This window comes from Macaca fascicularis, chromosome 18, assembly GCF_037993035.2.
Source record: "Macaca fascicularis isolate 582-1 chromosome 18, T2T-MFA8v1.1".
Lineage (NCBI taxonomy): Eukaryota > Metazoa > Chordata > Mammalia > Primates > Cercopithecidae > Macaca > Macaca fascicularis.
Window position 1 is genome coordinate 52,688,386 of NC_088392.1, and position 21,365 is coordinate 52,709,750.

Genomic DNA, 21,365 nt, shown 5'->3' on the forward strand with positions numbered 1-21,365 from the left:
TCTATAAAGACATCCCTCCAAAGAAAGACTGCCTTGTGTCCAGCATTCTTATCAGAAAGGGTAAGTGTGGAACAGCTCAGAGGTAAAGAAACAGTCTGGGGGCTGGGTGAGGTGGTTCACACCTGTAATCCCAGCACTTTGGAAGGCCAAGGTGGGTGGATCACTTGAGGTCAGGAGTTCGAGACCAGCCTGGACAACATGGTGAAACTCTGTCTCTACTAAAAATACAAAAATTAGGTGGGCATGGTGGTGTGTGCCTGTAGTCCCAGCTATTCAGGAGGCTGAGGCAGGAGAATCGCTTGAACCTGGGAAGTGGAGGCTGCAGTGAGCTGAGATTGTGCCACTGCACTCCAGCCTGGGCAATAGAGCAAACAAACAAACAACCCAACCAACCAACCAAAAAAAAAAACAATCTGGGGTACCACATAGGGCCCTAAGGGGTAGCTGGGGCCAGAACCTAGCTCCAAATTAATGGTAGTGACAATGGCAGAAGCAGCAATGGTGGGAGGCTGGGTTGTCTGTTTCCCAAGCCCACCCCTGTGGCAAAAATGTCATCTTTCTGGCCTGAGAACTGGGATAGGAACTGCTAGCATTAAGGCTATAAATGCCAGTAAATTATTAGAAAATAAAAACATACACATGGACATTACAATAAAGCATATCAGAGAGATATTAGAGTCCTTCAAAGAGTTTAGAATCTCTGGTTTTAAAAACTGCTACAACACTGCAAAGCAAATATCCACAGGCTTGGAAATAAAAATTAAGGATTGTTGCATTCGATAGGAAAAAACTATTCTCATATGCAATTTCTAATGAACCAATTATTAATGAGGAATACAATTTTTAAATTTAATTTGTCTTCGTAATTGAAGATGCTACCACAGAAAGCATAAACAGGCACTGTGAATTACAGACAAATCATTAAATGATTTTTGGTTTCTTGTATGATCTCTATATGTTACAGGACATGCTAGAGAAAACATTAAAATTACATTGTATAGAGTTGTATGTAAAATTAAATTCCAACATGTTTGAAACTAATATGTATGAAGAGTTAATTCTTTTTAGGAAATCTGATTCCCAAGAATAATCACCTCTATATAAACTAAAATTCATATTTGGAAATACTTTATTAGAAATCTATCCAAATGTTGGCACAGCCTACAAAATACTCTTAGCAGCTCCACTGTCAGTTGCATCAACAGAAAGATCCTTCTCAAAATTAAAAATTACAAAAAATTGGGGGAAACAGTTCCAAGATGGCCAAATAGGAACAGATCTGGTCTGCAGCTCCCAGTGTGATCAAAAAAGAAGACAGGTGATTTCTGCATTTCTAGCTGAGGCACCTGGTTCAACTCATTGGGACTGGCTGGACAGTGGATGCAGCCCACGGAGGGTGAGCCGAAGCAAGGCGGGGCATTGCTGCACCTAGGAAGCGCAAGGGGTTGGGGGATTTCCCTTTCCTAGCCAAGGGAAGCTGTCACTGACAGTACCTGGAAAATCGGGACACTGCCACCCAAATACGGTGCTTTTCCAACAGTCTTAGCAAACGGCACACCAGGAGATTATATCCCACACCTGGCTCAGCGGGTCCCAGCCCACAGAGCCTTGCTCACTACAGTCTGAGATTGACCTGCGAGACAGCAGCCTGGCAGGGGTAGGGGCGTCCGCCATTGCTGAGACTTGAGTAGGTAAACAAAGCAACTGGGAAGCTTGAACTGGGTGGAGCCCGCCGCAGCTCAACAAGGCCTGCCTGCCTCTGTAGACTCCACCTCTGGAGGAAAGTCACAGCTGAACAAAAGGTAGTAGGAACTTCTGCAGACTTAAACATCCCTGACAGCTCTGAAGAGAGCAGTGGTTCTCCCAGCATGGTGTTTGAGCTGTGAGAATGGACAGACTGCCTCCTCAAGAGGGTCCCTGACTCCCATGTAGCCTAACTGGGAGACACTTCCCAGTAGGAGCCGACTGACACCTCATATAGCTGGGTGCCCCTCTGAGAGGAAGCTTCCAGAGGAAGAATCAGGCAGCAATATTGCAGTTCTGCAACATTTGCTGTTCTGCAGCTATGCGCTGGTGATACCCAGGCAAACAGGGTCTGGAGTGGACCTCCAGCAAACTCTAACAGACCTGCAGCTGAGGGACCTGTTAGAAGGAAAACTAACAAAACAGAAAGGAATAGCAACATCAACAAAAAGGACATCTACACCAAAACCCCATCTGTAGGTCACCATCATGAGACCAAAGGTAGATCAAACCACAAAGATGGGGAGAAACCAAAGCAGAAAAGCTGAAAATTCTAAAAAACCAGAACACCTCTTCTCCTCCAAAGGATCACAGCTCCTCGCCAGCAATGGGACAAAGCTGGACAGAGAATAACTTTGATGACTTGACAGAAGTAGGCTTCAGAAGGCTGGTAATAACAAACTTCTCCGAGCAAAAGGAGGACGTTCGAACCCATCGCAAGGAAGCTAAAAACCTTGAAAAAAGATTAGACGAACGGCTAACTAGAATAAACAGTGTAGAGAAGACCTTAAGTGACCTGATGGAGCTGAAAACCATGGCAGGAGAACTACGTGACGCATACAGAAGCTTCAGCAGCTGATTTGATCAGGTGGAAGAAAGGGTATCAGTGATTGAAGATCAAATGAATGAAATGAAGTGAGAAGTTTAGAGAAGAAAAGAGTAAAAAGAAACGAACAAAGCCTCCAAGAAATATGGGAATATGTGAAAAGACCAAATCTATGTCTGATTGGTGTACCTGAAAGTGACAGGGAGAATGGAACCAAGCTGGAAAACACTCTTCAGGATATCATCCAGGAGAACTTCCCCAACCTAACAAGGCAGACCAACATTCAAATTCAGGAAATACAGAGAACACCACAAAGATACTCCTCGAGAAGAGCAACCCCAAGACACACAATTGTCACATTTACCAAAGTTGAAATGAAAGAAAAAATGTTAAGGGGCAGCCAGAGAGAAAGGTTGGGTTACCCACAAAGGGAAGCCCATCAGACTAACAGCAGATCTCTTGTCAGAAACTCTACAAGCCAGAAGAGAGTAGGGGCCAATATTCAACATTCTTAAAGAAAAGAATTTTCAACCCAGAATTTCATATCCAGCCAAACTAAGGTTCATAAGTGAAGGAGAAATAAAATCCTTTACGGACAAGCAAATGCTGAGAGATTTTGTCACCACCAGGCTTGCCTTACAAGAGCTACTGAACGAAGCACTAAATATGCAAAGGAACAACCAGTACCAGCCACTGCAAAAACATGCCAAATTGTAAAGACCATCGATGCTAGGAAGAAACTGCATCAACTAATGAGCAAAATAATCAGCTAACATCATAATGACAGGATGGAATTCACACATAACAATATTAATTTTAAATGTAAACGGGCTAAATGCCCCCAATTAAAAGACACAGACTGGCAAATTGGATAAATAGTCAAGCCCCATCAGTGTGCTGTATTCAGGAGACCCATCTTACGTGCAGAGACACACATAGGCTCAAAATAAAGGGATGGAGGAAGATCTACCAAGCAAATGGAAAGAAAAAAAAAAAAAAAAAAAAGCAGGGGTTGCAATCCTTGTCTCTGATAAAACAGATTTTAAACCAACAAAGATTAAAAAAAAAAAGAGAGAGAGACAAAGAAGGCCATCACATAATGGTAAAGGGATCAATTCAACAGGAAGAGCTAACTATCCTAAATATATATACACCCAATATAGGAGCACCCAGATTCATAAAGCAAGTCCTTAGAGACCGACAAAGAGACTTAGACTCCCAAAAAATAATAATGGGAGACTTTAACACCCCACTGTCAATACTAGACAAATCAACAAGACAGAAGGCTAACAAGGATATCCAGGACTTTAACTCAGCTCTGCATCAAGTGGACCTAATAGATGTCTACAGAACTCTCCACCCCAAATCAACAGAATATACATTCTTCTCAGCACTGCATCACACTTATTCCAAAATTGACCACATAGTTGGAAGTAAAGCACTCCTCAGCAAATGTAAAATAACATAAATCACAACAAACTGTCTCTCAGACGACAGTGCAATCAAATTAGAACTCCGAGTTAAGAAACTCACTCAAAACTGCACAACTACATGGAAACTGAACAATCTGCTCCGGAATGACTACTGGGTACATAATGAAATGAAGGCAGAAATAAAGATGTTCTTTGAAACCAATGAGAACAAAGACATGATGTACCAGAATCTCTGAGACACATTTAAAGCAGTGTGTAGAGGGAAATTTATAGCACTAAATGCCCACAAGAGAAAACAGGAAAGATCTAAAATCAACACTCTAACATCACAATTAAAAGAACCACAGAAGCAAGAGCAAACAAATTCAAAAGCTAGCAGAGGGCAAGAAATAACTAAGATCAGAGCAGAACTGAAGGAGATAGAGACATAAACCCTTCAAAAAATCAAGGAATCCAGGAGCTGGTTTTTTGAAAAGATAAACAAAATTGATAGACCACTAGCAAGACTAATAAAGAAAAAAGAGAGAAGAATCAAATAGATGCAATAAAAAATGATAAAGGGGATATCACCACCGATTCCACAGAAGTACAAACTACCATCAGAGAATACAATAAACACATCTATGCAAATAAACTAGAAAATCTAGAAGAAATGGATACATTCCTGGACACATACACCCTCCCAAGACTAAACCAAGAAGAAACTGAGTCCCTGAATACACCAATAACAGGCTCTGAAATTGGGGCAATAATTAACAGCCTACCAACCAAAAAAAGTCCAGGATCAGACAGATTCACAGCCGAATTCTACCAGAAGTACAAAGAGGAGCTGGTACCATTCCTTCTGAAACTATTCCAATGAATAGAAAAAGAGGGACTCCTCCCTAACTCATTTTATGAGGCCAGCATTATCCTGATACCAAAGCCTGGCAGAAACACAACAAAAAAAGAGAATTTTAGACCAGTATCCCTGATGAACATCGATGCAAAAATCCTCAATAAAATACTGGCAAACTGAATTCAGCAGCACATCAAAAAGCTTATCCACCACAATCAAGTTGGCTTCATCCCTGGGATGCAAGGATGGTTCAACATACTCAAATCAATAAACGTAATCCATCACAAAACAGAACCAAAGACAAAAACCACCAGATTATCTCAATAGATGGAGAAAAGTCCTTGACAAAATTCAACAGTCCTTCAGGCTAAAAACTGTCAATAAACTAGGTACTGATGGAACGTATCTCAAAATAATAAGAGCTATTTATGACAAACACACAGCCAATATCATACTGAATGGGCAAAAACTGGAAGCATTCCCTTTGAAAACTGGCACAAGACAGGGATGCCCTCTCTCACCATTCCTATTCAACATAGCATTGGAAGTTCTGGCTAGGGCAATCAGGCAGAGAAAGAAACAAAGGGTATTAAATTAGGAAAAGAGGAAGTCAAATTGTCCCTGTTTGCAGATGACTTGATTGTATATTTAGAAAACCCCATCGTGTCAGCCCAAAATCTCCTTAAGCTGCTGAGCAACTTTAGCAAAGTCTCAGGATACAAAATCAATGTGCAAAAATCACAAGCATTCCTATACAGCAATAACAGACAAACAGAGAGTCAAATCATGAATGAACTCCCATTCACAATTGCTACAAAGAGAATAAAATACCTAGGAATACAACTTACAAGGGACATGAAGGACCTCTTCAAGGAGAACTACAAACCACTGCTCAATGAAATAAAATAGGATACAAACAAATGGAAGAACATTCTATGCTCATGGATAGGAAGAATCAATATTGTGAAAATGGCCATACTGCCCAAGGTAATTTATAGATTCAATGCCATCCCCATCAAGCTACCAATGACTTTCTTCACAGAATTGGAAAAAACTACTTTAAAGTTCACATGGAACCAAAAAAGAGCCCGCATTGCTAAGACAATCCTAAGCAAAAAGAACAAAACTGAAGGCATCACGCTACCTGACTTCAAACTATACTACAAAGCTACAATAACCAAAACAGCATGGTACTGGTACCAAAACAGAGATATAGACCAATGGAATAGAACAGAGGCCTCAGAAATAATGCCACACATCTACAACCATCTGATCTCTGACAAACCTGGCAAAAACAAGAAATGGGGAAAGGATTCCCTATTTAATAAATGATGCTGGGAAAACAGACTAGCCATGAGTAGAAAGCTGAAACTGGATCCCTTCCTTACACCTTATACAAAAATTAATTCAAGATTGATTAAAGACTTAAATGTTAGACCTAAAACCATAAAAACCCTGGAAGAAAACCTAGGCAATACCATTCAGGACTTAGGCATGGGCAAGGACTTCATGTCTAAAACACCAAAAGCAATGGCAACAAAAGCCAAAATAGACAAATGAGATCTAATTAAACTAAAGAGCTTCTGCACAGCAAAAGAAACTACCATCAGAGTGAACAGGCAACCTACAGAATGGGAGAAAATTTTTGCAATCTACCCATCTGACAAAGGACTAATATACAGAATCTACAAAGAACTTAAACAAATTTACATGAAAAAATCAAACAACCCTATCAAAAAGTGGGCAAAGGATATGAACACGCACTTCTCCAAAGAAGACATTTATGCAGCCAACAGACACATGAAAAAATGCTCATCACCACTGGTCATCAGAGAAATGCAAATCAAAACCACAATGAGATATCTAACACCAATTAGAATAGCGATCACTAAAAAGTCAGGAAATAACGGGTGCTGGAGAGGATGTGGAGAAATAGGAAGACTTTTACACCGTTAGTGGGACTGTAAACTAGTTCAACCATTGTGGAAGACAGTGTGGTGATTCCTCAAGGATCTAGAACTAGAAACACCATTTGACCCAGCGATCCCATTACTGAGTATGCACCCAAAGAATTATAAATCATGCTACTATAAAGACACATGCACACATATGTTTATTGTGGCACTATTTACAATAGCAAGGACTTGGAACTAACCCAAATGTCCATCAATGATAGACAGGATTAAGAAAATGTGGCACATATACACCATGGAATACTATGCAGCCATAAAAAAGGATGAGTTCATGTCCTTTGTAAGGACATGGATGAAGCTGGAAACCACCATTCTGAGCAAACTATCACAAGTGCAGAAAACCAAACACTACATGTTCTCACTCAGGTGGGTACTGTACAATGGGAACACTTGGACACCGGAAGGGGAACATCACACACCGGGGCCTGTCGTGTGGTGGGAGGAGGGGGGAGGGATAGCATTAGGAGATATACCTAATGTAAATGATGAGTTAATGGGTGCAGCACACCAACATGGCACATGTATACATATGTAACAAACCTGTATGTTGTGCACATGTACCCTAGAACTTAAAGTATAATAATAAAAAGAATTACAAAAAAGTTTTGTAATCTCATTTGGTAACAGTGACTGATGTTGCTTTTAATTATATCTAACCTAAAGTTGTTAAAAGTGTAAATTCTGATGACTTAATAAATGAATTTGGGCTGGGCCCAGTGGTTCATGCAGCGTGTGCAGTGGCGCATGCCTGTAATTCCAGCACTTTGGGAAGCCGAGGTGGGTGGATCACTTGATGTCAGGAGTTTGAGACCAGCCTGGCCAACATGGTGAAAAATCCCATCTCTACAAAAATACAAAAATTAACTGGGTGTGGTGGCTCATGCCTGTAGTCCCAGCTACTCAGGAGGCTGAGGCAAGGGAATTGTTTGAACCCAGGAGGTGGAGGTTGCAGTGAGACAAGATTGTGCCACTGAAGCCTGGGTGACAGAGTGAAACTCTATCTCAAAAAATAATAAATAAATAAAATAAATAAATTTGAAGAAAAGTGAGTCAGAAAAACTTAGGGTTAATCAAGTTATCACATTAATAAAGTATTATTTTATCATATAAAATTATGATACCCAAAATATAATTTTTTCCTATCTGTAGTTTTTATCATTCATATATTACCATTTCCTTCATGCTTTATTGATGTCCTTTTAAAGAAAAAAGCTTTGTATTCTAGCACCTTTAATTGCACTTTTTCCTTCTTTCTGAACAAGGGGCCCCACATTTTCATTTTACACTGGTATGGCAAGTTATGTTGCTGGCCCTGCCCTCAAGTCCCAGGCAAGATTGGACTACTGTCTCAGGCATGGAAATGTCATGACATTTTCTATGGTATGAAAATCTGTAAATTCAAATCCTTTCTGGCAGATTTTTCTTTTGCAGCTTTTATTGTCACAGAATGAAGGCAATATTTCAATACAGTTATCTGTCATTCAAAACAATGATTTCTGTGTTCAATCAACACATTCTTTGTTTAAGGTGTAAACCTATGACTGGAGTACTGCTTCTAGGAAATTTTGCTTATGAGCAGGACAGACCTACTTCATGCTCAAGGAATGAGCTTTGTTTGAACTTTCCTTTGAGACACATGGCAATCTTGTGGTTATATTCATCTCTTAATATATAGATCATTAAATGTTTTTTAAAATCAAACAATGGAAAATCTACACTTTTCTATCCAATTTCATGCTTAAAATAGCTAAGGGGAGGATACTCTGAGTCAGAAAATAATCTGCTGCTTTCTCTATTAAAAAGTAGAGCCAAAATAACTGGGAAAGAGAAAATAGATCAGAAATAAACCTTTTAGAGATGCAAACTGAAATCCAGAGCAACAATAAGGATTTGTGTTTCATCTAAAGACTGATTTAATAGGTACCAACATATTCAATCATTTGAAAGAAAACTGTGGGTTTCAAATTCTTTCAGAGTACTCATCACTATGAAATATAGTAAAAAAATTTAAAACATGGAAATAATGACCCACCATACTATAGAAACTTAGATCTGACATATTAGGATAAGTTATACAATAGCAAATTACTTTCGGAATTCCAATGGCTTAATACAATTCAATTATTTTTCACGCTCATCCTATACACTCAAAGTAGGTCCAGGCAGACAGTGGTTCCATCGCCTAGAATGTGGGCTTCTCAGTTGTCTTGGCAGGAAAACAGACTGAAGAACTGTGCACAGGCTTTCCATAGAATGCAAGTGACAAAACACTTCTTATATCTGACTGGCCAGAATCCAGTTATGTCTCTCCAGAAGGAGAGAACTGGATATTGGCAAACACTACTAATGCCTACCCATGGAGGAATGCGTTTTAACATAATCTGGAATAATTTTCTTATTTTATTGATGAGGAAACTGAGGTCCAGAGAGGTATAAATGAGCTGAATGGAGTCACAGAGCAAATGAGTGGCAGAGCCAAGTGGTTTTTAACCCAGGCCCCTTGACTTCCCAGACTAGTACGTCTTCAATCTTTCCATCAAGATAAGTAAGAGGTGACACTAAAGCAAGAGCAAAAGAAGGTTGCTGTTACCAACTACATTTTATTTTAAAAGTATAGCATAATTAGTTGTAACTGAGCTATCTTTTCCTCCAACAAATTAATCTACTCAAGTACAAATGCTTATCTTTATGATTATGCTGTTACCATAAAAATTCCACTTCTCTCTCTAGAAGCCACATTCAATCATAGATTAGACTGCGGCAGAAGAATCAGAAAGTGTGTGGTAAGCAGGGCTCTGATTTCAGTTGTACCTCATAGCTAATTTTGTTCAATAAGTATATTGACAGTACTTTTGCTATCAGGAAAAACCAAATGATCTGGCAATTAAGAAGCAACAATATACCCAAGATTATTCCAAAAAGCAAAGCTTGAGAAATGACCCAATTTAATACAAGAATTATATATGCAATAAATCAAAATAAAAAATGAATTCCTATGAGATTTTACACTAAATGTCAGAAAAGAGCAGTGTATTTATCAGCTGTGTTCTGTGAGCAGTGTGTTTTAGGTTGCTAAGGAGATATGTGATAGGAGACTATAAAGTTGATTAGCTTGGCCTGATCCTGCTGGGGCTGTGTAGTAGTCAAACAATTTAAAGGGACCTGCAACTTATCCATATCCATAAAGTACCATCCCTTGAAAAACCCAGACGATGTTTTAGCCATAGGTATTAACTATATTGGCCTGTCTTACCTCTGTACTTCACAGAGCCAGTACGCATGAGTTACCTAGGCACACAGGCTGAATTTAATAGCCTCATTATGGAGAAGAGATAAACAAAAGGCTTATCTGATCTGCTCTGCCAGTCCCATCCTGGAGGTAATCTGGACCAAGCTGGAGTGGCATTAATTCCATCTTCCTAGAGCTCTTTCGTTTGCCTCTGAACTAGCAAGATAACAAGACAAAATCCAGAGGAGGATATAGCCTCTGCTGATTTGACTTGACTCCACGTTACCAACTCAAGAAAGGCCAGTCTGATGTGGTGTCCAAGAATACTAGCACATGGCCTAGAAACAAACTGATTTTATGGTCCATCTATGAACTGCATCTGATAAGAAACTAACGATGTTACTGGACCTTTCCCCTCCCATTTCCTTTTTTGATTTTTTGTGATTTCAGTAGACACCTGATTTTCCTTCCATGTCACCAACATCCTCTTTCTTTCTTGCCTTTTACATGAAAGAATGCCCCAGGGCTCAGTCCTTTGCTCTCATATCCTAGGTGATGCTATTCATTCTCATGGGATTTAATAACATCTATATGTTAATGATGGCTAAATGAATAGCGCCAATATCAACCTTGTCCCTGAGTTCCAGACTCACATTCCCAACTGCTACCTGATATATTTACTTGGAAGTGTAATGGGCATCTCAAACTATCCAAAACAGAACTCTTTTTTTTTTCTCTGAATCCCACTCCTCTCAATCAACCCAGTGGCTCAGGCCAAAAACCTGCTGCTATTCTCGATTCTTACCTCTGGGCCTTTGCATGTGTTAAACTCTCTGTGTTGGATGCCTTCTTTCAGATCTTTGCTTGCTCTCTCCATTCATCTATGTCTTCATTTAAATGTCACCTCCTCAAAGAGGTCTTCTTTAGCCACTCCATCCGAAATAGTCATCACTCCACAGTCACCTTATTGCTTTATGGTTTTTATTTTATGTCACTCAATACACACACACAGACACATAGAGACACACACACACACACACACACACACACACTATATATATATCCTATTGCCCCAATGGTATGGGCTCCATAAGAGTAGGGTCATTATTTTATTTACTGCTGTTATCTCCATGCAAAGCATGGTATCTGGCACAAGGTAGGTGCTCAGTATTTGTTGGAAAACAAACAAAAACAAAAACAAAAAATCAATGGTCTTACGACTTAAGGTTCAGCACCTTCTTCCATGGGCGACTTTTTAAAAATCTTCAGACAGCTCATCAATTTATTTCAAACATTCTGAAAAGTATTACCCATCCATCAATTCTTTGTTTACAAAAAAAGGATACTTACACATACGATTTGTGCAAATTACTTTTTTCACTTAATATATTGGGACCATTTTTCCATATGATATTTTACATTATCTTTAATGACTTCAGATTACTTCACCTCCTGGATGTGCTCTGATTTACATTAATACAACCAATCCCCTGTTAAAGAGTAATTGGTTAGGTCCACAAGTCCTTCAAGACTAAATCAACTGTCTCTTGTTTCTTCAGCCAATACCCAGAAGGTACTTCCCATTCCAGTTCATCATGTTAGCAAGCTACTGCTATGATGTTCTGTAATATCTCTCCCTTTATTCCCAGCCCTCCTCCTCACTCCCATTGCTTCTGGAGCTTTTGCTTCACAATACACACTGTTATATTTTGCATTCTTTTTAGATTATATTTTCTATCTCCTACTTTTAACTGAAACCTGGCTCTTTCTTCAGGTCAATGCTTCCTTTACATCCTTCTGAGTGGAAATCGTTTATATTCAACATGTGCTATATATTTCAGGGTCAAGAGGTAGGACTGGAATAATTTCTTTTGGCCCAGTCTCTCATTAAATTACTATTCCCTTGAGGATCCTGTCATCTGCTCCGTCATCCTCAACTGTGAACCCACTTGCTCCCAGTCACTGAAGATGTTAACACCTGATTCACAATATTCCCCTCCAATTCAACCCTGACCATCATCCCTGCTAATGTCAGCATCACAAGAATGACACTCAGTCAATATTCTGATGTCTTAGTTTTTTGACCTTCTCTCAATTCAAAAGACTTTAATGGCAAGTCTTTCCAATAGTCCTATCCCAGAACTTGTCATAAATTAAAACTACATCTCTTCTGAATTCAGTAATTCAAATATCCCAGGTACTTTCTGATGCCCATAGATTACTCTTCAAGCTTGGTTTTTCAGGCATTCCTACTATCTCTGCCTGCTGGTCTCACCAGACCAATGTAGGGGGAGGAGGGAAGGTGGTAAAAAGAAAAGAAAGTTTTATCTGAGGAATGTGAGCTCCTTTAAATTTAAATTTTAAAAAGGTGAGTTCTGGCCAGGCGTGGTGGCTCACGCCTATAATCCCAGCACCTTGGGAGGCCGAGGCAGGAGAATTGCCTGAAGTTGGCAGTTTGAGACCAGCCTGGCCAACATGGTGAAACCCCATCTCTACTACAAATACAAAATTAGCCAGGCATGGTGGCACATGTCTGTAATCCCAGCTACTTGGGAGGCTGAGGCAGGAGAATCGGTTGAACCCGGGAGTGGAGGTTGCAGTGAGGCGAGATCGCGCCACTGCACTCCAGCCTGGGCAATGAGCGAAACTTCATCTCAATAAATAAATAAATAAATAAAAGAGTCCTCTTGCACCACAGGTGATTGCTCCCTCTGACCTATTCACGTGCTCCAGGTGACTGCAGAGTTTGCAGAGATGTTTGGGCTATAGCTTAGGATGTGAAGTGACCTCACAGGGCATTCCTCACCAAAAGAACATTTTTAGGGACTCCTCCCCATTGGCTCCTCTAGATGGGTACAATATGAAGGTTTGGACCCTCATACCTCTGAGCATTCTGCTGCCACCTGGCAGTTACAGAAAACCTAAGACACATAAGAGAGCGATTTACAATTACTGGGTGACACCTAGAGGAGTGATACTCATAAGCAGGACACTTGGACCCAAAACATACACGGCCTTGGTCACTTTTGAAAAGTTCCTAAATTATGGGAAATCAAGCTTCAAAATCTGAGCACTCTTTTTAGAAACACTAGCTGGGTATATATATAACACTTATGGGATGTCATGTTGTAAATATCTAGGAAAGTTAGGAATGACATAACCTGGGGTGGTCATAAGCTGCAACAGCCAAAATGGGGATCTTTTGAAATGGCTAACACAATTTATTTGCATGCACAATTGGAAAAAAGGCTAGTTTTAGAACCAGACAAATTGATGGGGGACATACTTCCAATGTCATCTAGAAACTTCTCAAAGAAGTTTTGAGAAAATTGACTCAAGAGGTAAACAAAGAATACCTGAAACTATTTCTGAATTTAAAAAGACTTCAGAGGTTTTCTCCTTTTCACCTCCAACTACTCTTTCTCTTTCTACATTTTTGCCATCATATTCTCTCTTATCTGAACTCCCCTGTTCTGATTTGCCTTTCCACTTATCACCACTGCCTAAGGAAACTCTCCAGGTCTTTTCTAAAAATGTAGCTTGTAAGAGAATTCAGCATTGTACTAAAAGGCCAGATGAATCTGTACTTTATTATTTTCAAAGGTTTGAAAAAACCTTTAAGCAATATTCTAGATGGCTAGTGCTAGCCTCCAAGATCACCAGAATGATTTCTTTATAAATTCTATTTTCCTCAATGTCTTAAATGAGGACTTGGTTATCTTTGTTAAAAGACACCAGCTTTATTGGGTGAATATACATAAATACCCATGAGTTTTTAAGCTTGGCCGATCAACTTTCTAAAACTCTTCAGAAAGAAGAAAACACTAAGGCCCCAGAGATTATGAATTTGCAACTACAACAACTGACTAGTCAAACGAGGCCTTTTAAGAAAAGATATGTGCCTCTTTCTAATGATCAAAGAGGTGTTTGCTTCTATTACAAAATGCCTGGCCATTTCAAACAAGATTGTAGAAAACTTAAATGACAGCAGGAACAAAAAGACAGGACCCCCACAAGATGAACAGGGTTGCTCTCTGAGGATCCAAAGGGGGCTTTTTGCATTTCTGACTAATACCTAGGAGAAACAGAAATTGTTATAAATGGAGAACAGGTATGTTCCTCACAGATACTACCATAGGGCTACTACTATAGGGCTACTCTTTCTGTCCTCAACCCTACTACCTTAAACTGTCCTCTTCCTCAGAGTAATGAAATTATACAAATGGCAGGGGTATCTACTCAATGTATGAGTACATACAAATCCCAAACCTTAGAATTCCAGGTAGGCTCACTCAGTGGTCTTCTTTCCTTTCTGCTTGTTCCCTTGGCTCTCAGATGTCTTTTAATTAGAGATTTGTTTTGGAATTTCACAATGTACACATTTCCTTCTCTCAAAAGGGGGATTATATTTAAATTAGGAACAGAAGGAGCAAACAGAACAACTACAGAATGAGAATGAAGTTACTGAGAAATACAGATCCAACAAATATTCTTCTAAGCAAGGACTAAGGAATGATACTGATGATTTACTGCAAGCTTTGCCAGACCATTTATGGTCTCAATATTCCACTGAAATTGGTAACATATATTCAACCACCCCCATTAAAGTGGAAGTAAACCTGAGTAAACCTTTACCCAATTTTAGACAATACCCTTTTAATGCCCTGCTGGACCTCATGGTCCCCTAGAGATGTAAATCTTAGCATGTCTTTGAAATGTTAACATTTGGGGAATTAGTTAAGCAGCATTCCAACCGAAATCAGATGGAAAACAGAATTAAAATTATTTAGGCCACCACAACATTCCTTCCCTCAGTGGATACCTTTAGTTCAAGAGAGAAACATGTATAACAATTAGCTTGTATTATTTGTTTTAAATTATTTGCATGACTCTTGACCTTTTGGAGTGCCTATCTGTGTCCTTTCTACTGAAGGAAACCGAACCGTTCCACTCTAAAGTATGCGGAATTATTGAGCTAAAAAAGTCGAAAATGCATGGGAACATTCTGTCCCCTCCCTTGTTTGTCTGATGGCAGGACAGAAATGTAGAAAGAAATGGGTTTTGTTGCCTGTGTTTTCCCACCTAAAGAGAGACCCCTTTATAAGGCTTGCTTATTAGCTTAGAGGCAGCCTCAGATAATCTAGGAGCAGACTTTACTCTTCCCATAAACTTACCTTCCCACATTTTCCCACCTTTGGCACTATCCCCATGGCAGCTTTTGCTTTCCTGTTTTACTGTCTCTTTCAGTCCTCCTTCTGGTCTTACTGTGTAGTCAATCCGCTGAGGAGCTGAGATCCTAGATGACATGGCTGGACAGAAATGTGGGTTGTACCCCATTTGTGGCTAGTGAGACTGCTTTCTTTCAGCTGTCGTTGGGACCGTTTCTGGATCTACTGAGGATTGAGGACTGCACGGCACCTCTTTGGAGATGCCTTGTGCGTCTTTGGTAAAGCAATAACCTTGGTTAAGGCTTATTGGTTTTGCTGAGTCTCTTGAGAAGGTGCCTTTGTTTTTTTTTTTTTTTGACTGAAACCCCTTTTTAATTATGTGTTTGGTCTCTCTGTTTGCTTCCTTTCATATTGATATGATTTTAGTGAAGAAAAAAATATAAAACTTCATTAGCCTTTTAGAAACCTTAAACTCTTTTTCTGTGCTTTGAAATGTAAATTTACTACCTTATGCTCTAAAACTCAGTAAGGGCTTTGGCCATGTGAGACTTTAACCCGTTCCATTTACAAATGCACAGTTTGAATCCAACTATCCTTTTAAACTAGGGAGTTTTACCGGTTTTATGACTAAAAATTTAAAATCAAAGCTATAAAGTCTTTGTATTTTTATGTATACCTGTGTACATGTCTGTTTGTATATTGTCTATGACACCAAATTGACTTATAAATAAGTGAACATTCATAAATAAGGCCAAATACTTTTTAACTTCACATGACTTAGTAATCTTTGGTAAATAAAACCAGTTTAAAAATTGTTAGAATAAAATAGGAATGTTTTCAGAATTGTCAGCATTAAATATAATTCAGACATTTTGCCAGAGTCTACTGGTTTGACAGGTTTAGGTTGTCTCGGCTAGATGTTTTAAGGTCATAAAACTCTTGCTTCTCTGATATTTGTAGATACTTCTTTGACTTGTTTTTAAGCTTATGTCTTAAAGCTCTCTTAGAATCTGGGTTCTAGGCAGGCAGCCATGGAAAGGCCTGGGGACATATGTATGACCACAGCACCTAGGCCAACAGCTGCAGGGCAAAAGCCAAACAAGTATGCCCTCCCTGGCCCGAATGTGCCTCCTGGACATGCTGGGAAGGGTCAGATATACCAGATGTTATCCTCACAGACCTATCTTTTGTCTTGGGCTCTGCACCTGGTACTTAACATTAAAATTGCATACTTCCTAGGCTTTTCACTGAAAATTAGGGTTACTAGGAGTTAACCTTGTAATTAATATATGTAATTAAAACTACTAAAAAATAGAAACATTTGATATACAGAATATATAAGAAAAGTCAGATGTGTTTTTGGTAAGGAAGGTTATAAGAAAGACATAAGGATTTTTTTTTGTAATTTATACATTATTTAAAGGTTACTTTAAGTTGAAGCGATAAAAAAGGAATGATAGATAAAACCAAATGGATATAGAAAGTTGGGAAAAGAGAATGGGAAAAACTACAAAAGGTTATAAAAGGTTTATGAAATGGAAAAAAATATAAAAGGCTTATGAAAATCTTATCTTGTGTGGTCAGAGCTGACTGAGATTGGGTGGATCTGTTTATAAGGTTTTGTTAAAATTAGTTTTAATATTAACAATACATTGATATAAAGGTAGAATTTAGTTTTCTCTTTTGAATAAGATTTTCATATAGTATTAATAAGATATAATAAAAGACTTTGGTTTACCTTTTGAGTGAACTTTGAAAAAAAAAAAGGAAAAGGGGGATGTCATGCTGTATTTATTAAATCTCTTAATTGTTTGGAAAACTGAGTCTCTTCTCTGACCAAGAGTAAAGGATTTTGCTTTTTGAAATCTTTGAATTATAAGTTTGGCTAAATGAATAATCATTAATTTATAATGACCTGTGATCTTACTTTTGATATCAAATGTTTTAAACCTTTGATATTTGACATACTTCCCCAAATCAAATTTACATTAAAATCATGCAGGACACATTGTCAAATAATAATGGTGTTTAACCTTGAGTCATATTTATATAAATACGTTAGTAATATGCATTCCAAAATTGTATGATATTCTTAAATTCTGATATCTTGGTATATGTCATCGATCATATTGGTGATTATTACGTTAAACTGTTGTTTGCCACAGAAATCATCAAATTTCCTTGTTAATTGTGTCTTTAACCACGGTTACTCTTTCATCATTCAGTGACAATTATTGTTTTACTATGATTCTTCCCAAAAAGTGGTTTATAGTTAGCCACAGTCCAAAATTTGCTTTTTCTTCAAGGAAATTCATGGAAAAGACACTGACAAGTACTCTTGAATACAAGTTTGTGGTAACTTTGGAGATCATACCTTGGACCAGGTAAAACCCTTCAGAACTCTAAATAAAACAAACAAACAATAACTACAACAAACTGATGGGATTATGAAGATTACCAACCCAATATAAAGCAGAACAAGAATTAATTACATAGGATTGAACCGAGAGAAGACTGAAATAATTTTGTTATAACCTTTCATTTGAAACACTTCTGATTATTTTTATATATATTTTTTGGAATCAAGAAAATGTTCTTTTGAGCCATTCACAGCTTAAAGCAACTGGGTAAAGTATGCTTTTACGAAAAAAATGGAAACATTTACCTTTCTCTGGGCCTGATTTCTCCAGAATTTAGAAAATATTCATCAGTATTCTTATTTTATGGCAATATAGTTGTTCACATAAGTTCAGTAAGAATCTGTTCTCTTTTGTAACAGGACACAATTGGAAATGCTGGTTATTTCACCAAGGCTTTGATGAATATCATATTTTTAAATGTGACCAGACTGTTTTGAGGAAATGAGGTTGCTTTTAGAAAGCCACCAGACTTGGTAAAAGACTGGTCCAGTATCTTGTCAATACAGTTCCCTGATACAATACAGAACCCCTACAGGGTTCCTGACCTTGAGATAAGTAAAGAATGTCACTTTTTGACAGGCCAGGAATCTCAAGATATTTTGGGAACCTTAAGAAGAGTTCACCTATTTTGTACATGTATTACAGGCACAGTCTGATGGTGAATCCTTGGCTTTGCTTCTTAGACTTGAGAGGTTTTTAAAAAAGTCTAATCTAAAATTCCTTATTAAAAAGTTCCAGTAAAGCCAACTTAAAAGAATACTATATAGCCAACCACTATTCTTGCTGCCCTTTATGCAATCATACCAGGTATAATAAGACTAAAACGTATTTTGCAAATAAGCTGGCCTTACTATGACTTCTCTTTGGTAAAAAAGGGGAACTGGAGAGAGAAAAATTATATTTCAGAAGAAAACTGACCTGTTATTAGATTCCAGCCCTGTTTTTATTATTTTTCTACAACTTATACTGAATCCTGAATTATTTCCTGGTTACAAGTCTCTAGAAAAAAAAGAACCTGATTTAAATTTTCTTTACGATGTTTTTTTCGTTGGCACCCTAGTAGAATAGATTATTTTTCCATTATGCACACAGATTTTCTTTTTGATTGTAACCTTATATGCAATGTATCTCTACTATTCAAATTACTAATGTTACGTATCTCTCATTGTTTTACTTTTGAGAAAACTATAATCGTGGAATTATAAAGACTAAAGGTGATTCAACAAGCAAAGCAGCGATATAGATCAAAGATTTAACTAAGATCTTTTTGCCACTCTGTGATGTCATCCCAATTTAGATTTTGGGTGCTCCTAAAAATTCCTCACTGAGACATCTCTTCCTTCTCCCTTGACTTGGGATGGGAGTAATCAGAAATGAGCCCTCCTGGCTACAAGAGACACCTTGATACTAATATTTTGACCATCAATGCTTTCAAGGAGAAAGATTTTTGATCAAAAGGGGGAAATGTGGATTGAGGGGAGAGAGAGTGAAAGAAGACAAGAAATTTTTATCTGAGAAAGGACAGCTCCTTTTAATTATCAGGCCCAGAGAGGCACTGCAATGAAAGAGAAGTCATGTCACTGCCCCTTGGGCTAAATAATCATCTCTTAAAGCCACTTGCTAGGTGGACTCTAATGGACACCAAGAAGCCATAAAATGCTATATACTGGATGCCATAACTAATACTCTACAGTTCAACAATATACAGTAAATCACTATTCGATGTTATCAATGAGAATGTAAACCCATGAGATTTCCTGTCAAACAACTTTGTATCAGCCCACTCATTGTTTCTTTTGCCTTTAAAAACCTGGTAATAAATAATGATGGAGCACTCCCCAAGGCAACTTGGAGGTGTGTCGTGGGCAGCTGTCCTCACTTGGCTCAAGTAAACTCTTCAAATTGTATGTTGTGCCTCAGCCTCTTCCTTTTAGGTTGGCAGTATTAATTCAAACAGAGATTGTTCTAAAAACTGGGAATAAACTGGTGAACAGGATATCCAAAATCTCTCCTACTGGGATACACTTTCTTCTCAACCCTTCATCCAACTTATCCCTTCTCTAACTTAAATTTCACCGTTCGGCATTCCAGTCATTTTTTACAATGCTCTTAAAAACATGTCCTCCATGAAAAGACACTTCTCAAAAGAAGACATACATGTGGCCAACAATCATATGAAAAAAAGCTCAACATCACTGATCGTTAAAGAAATGCAAAATCAAAACCACAATGAGATGCCATCTCATACCAGTCAGAATGGCAATTACTAAAAAGTAAAAAAATAATAGATGCTGGTGAGGTTGTGGAGAGAAAGGAATGCTTTTACCCTGTTGGTGGAAGTGTAAATTATTTCAACCATTGTGGAAGACAGTGTGGCGATTCCTCAAAGACCTAGAGACAGAAATATCATCTGACCCAGCAATCCCATTACTGGGTATATCCCCAAAAGAATATAAATCATTCTATTATAAAAACACATGCACATGTATGTTCATTGCAGCACTATTCACAATAGCAAAGACATGGAATCAACCTAAATGCTCCTCAATGATAGACTGGAAAAAGAAAATGTGGTACATAAACACCATGGAATACTATGCAACCATAAAAAAGAATGAGATAATGCTCTTTGCAGGAACACAGATGAAGCTGGAGGCCATTATCCTTGGCAAACTAATGCAGGAACAGAAAACTAAATTCTTCATGTTCTCACTTATAAGTGGGAGCTAAATGGTAACACATGGACACACAGAGGGGAACAACACACACTAGGGTCTACCAGAGGGCAGAGGGTGGGAGGAGGGAGAAGATTAGGAAAAATAGCTAATGGATACTAGGCTTCATACCGAGGGGATAAAACAATCTGTACAATAAACCCCCATGACACATGTTTACCTATGTAACAAACCTGTGCATCCTGCACATGTACCCCTGAACTTACAAGTTGAAAAACAAAAAACATGTCCTCTGTCTTCTTGATCTCTCCCCACAAATATGGCAAAGACACAACACTGGAGAAATCCAAATATCTCTCTTTTTTGTGAATTATAGTTGAGTAAGTTAGTGCAGATAAAATGAAAACAAAAACAAAACAAGCAAACAAAATCAGGTCCAATATAGATACAAAGTCACCAATCTTATGTGTGTGTATTAAACAGCTTCAGACAAAGTGACTACATTTCTTGAATCAGCTGTTTTGGTCTCCTCATTTCCCCATTTCACTATTTACCCTAAAGAGATGGCCTCACTTCCCACTTCAGAGAAGACAGAGGTCATCAAACAGAACTTGCCTTTACATTATCAAATTTATAAGTCTCTCATTTCGGCACTCATAATTTCTTCCTTTTACGTTGAAGGACACGATTCTTCTCAGAATAGGGCAACCACTTTCTTTGTGCTTCTTAGGAACCTTTTAGTAATGCATATCTGCTCTAGAACTTTTGATATTTTCTTGCTTACTAGATAATCAAGAGTACTTAAGAAGTACTCTCCTTTCCATAACCAAACCGTTTCTCAATTGATTCCAATCTAGCTTCTACCTTCTACCACTCCAAATAAAACTGAAATTATCAAACTCACCAATGACCTCCCTGCTGCTAAATCCAATGGATTTTTTTGTAGTCCTTATCTTACATAATGACACTGCCGCATACAATGTGGCTGCATCACTTCTTTATTTTATGAACTTTAAACTGTTTTGTTGAAGTAAAACATACAGAAAAGTATATCTATTTA

The 21,365-nt window shown here is 38.2% G+C and overlaps 1 protein-coding gene across 22 annotated transcripts in view; it reads right to left on the reverse strand.

Moving 5' to 3' along the window:
* Positions 1–21,365, reverse strand: part of KIAA1328 (KIAA1328 ortholog) — a 402,667-nt gene that overhangs the window by 13,188 nt on the left and 368,114 nt on the right. The gene's annotated exons all lie outside the window — the stretch shown is intronic.